The sequence below is a fragment of the Bison bison genome, unplaced genomic scaffold, assembly GCF_000754665.1.
Source record: "Bison bison bison isolate TAMUID 2011002044 unplaced genomic scaffold, Bison_UMD1.0 scf7180017863897, whole genome shotgun sequence".
Lineage (NCBI taxonomy): Eukaryota > Metazoa > Chordata > Mammalia > Artiodactyla > Bovidae > Bison > Bison bison.
The window spans coordinates 10,992-12,660 of NW_011494469.1; positions in this window are offsets into that span (position 1 = coordinate 10,992).

A 1,669-nucleotide genomic window follows, 5' to 3' on the forward strand; every position below is an offset into this window, starting at 1 on the left:
GTCTAGATGAAGGAAGTTCAAAACGTCTTTTAGATTTAACAATAAAGAGATCATTGGTGATTTTTAAGAAAACAGATTTTAGAAAATATTGGGGGAAAAAAACAGAAGTGTACGGAGGAAAAAGAGGTGACAGAGTGTAAGCATTTATATGATCAGGGCTTTTAAACAATAGCCAGGGAGTAAAAGATAGATTGGTTGCAGGAGAGGCATGTATGAGGTTTGGAGGAATATGAAATATTTTTTTCTAAGAAGAGAAAGCTTGAATTTTTTAAATGAGTCCTAAAAAATCAGACCATAGAATTTGGATGATCAGTGGCCATAGAAACCAGAAAGAATGGTGTCGGTGAAGTGTTTAGGCAAAGAGGTACTATTTCAAAGTAAAAGGTATACCTGTTTTATTATTATGGGAGGGAAGGTGAATTACAAGTGTAAAAGCAGAATGTTGTATGAGATGCAGAAAGTTGAAGATTCATTTAAATATACTGAAATGGAGCTGGGCTCTATGGTCCTTGCCTTCCATGTCCTCAGCCTGCCCTTATCTGTGGAAAAACTTTAGCCAAAGAAGAAGCTTAATCAGACATCCCCCGTAAAGTCACATGCAAAGAGAACTGACCCCACTCTTTCAGCAAAAGAGAAACTGAAAATTTCTGAGAACTTTCAGAAATCAGTTTCCTCATTGTGGACTGCTGCTATTCAACTTGAGAGAGATTGGGATGGCAACCCATGGGAGGAAAAGCACTTAGGTTAGAAATTTTTTATATAAAATTTCAATTAAAAATTTAAAACTTTCAAATGGAAAGAAACAAAAAGTCTTTTTTAGCTTTGCTTAATGGCGGAACTATTATTATTTTGTCTTGCTTGACTGTTTTCCTCTCCTTCTGCATTTTTTTCTGATTAAGTTTATTCTTTGAAATTCAGGGAAAGCTCAAGAGGCTAATGGTTTTCTGTGCACAAGAAGCAACAGAGGGTGGGTATTGGGAGCCTGTTTCAGAAAGACCCTATAGAATCCTGCTGGGTTTCATATTATTTGTGTGTGTGTGTGTGTTTGGTCTCTTGTGTGCCAAGCATGGTTCAGGTCTGGAGGATGTTGTAGTAAAGAGAGATTAAATGCCTACAGTTCAGTAGGAAGAGAGAAAAATTAAATGAATTTTTTTTGAGAAAAAATTATTTTAAAGAGTAATAAGTACTATAAACACAATACAATACTGTATTGAGACAGAGTTACTCTTGGGGTGAGGAAGGACATCTGCTCTAAGTAGGATATGGAAGGGAGGCTCCACTCTGATACTTACTATGAACACCAGGAAAAATATTGGACCCCCTTCCAGTTCAATTTCCTTTCTTGTAAGTAATCAGTATCTTTCTGCTGAACACTGGACTGAGCACTAGCACTTATTATCTCATTCACTTCTCATGAGAACTCTGCATGGTAGATTCTATCAATATCCTATCAATATTGATATTCTATCAATATCTAACATTGTAGATATGAGAAAACTAAAGCAAAAAACTATTAAGTCATTTTCCCAAGATACTCAACTAATGAGTGGTAGATCTAGAAATACAAACCAAGTCTTCGGTCTCAAGCACTTTGTAACATTGCCTCCCTAAAGGTGAATTGATCCAACCTTGAAGTGTTCCAATAAGAATTAAGTAGGAACAAACATTC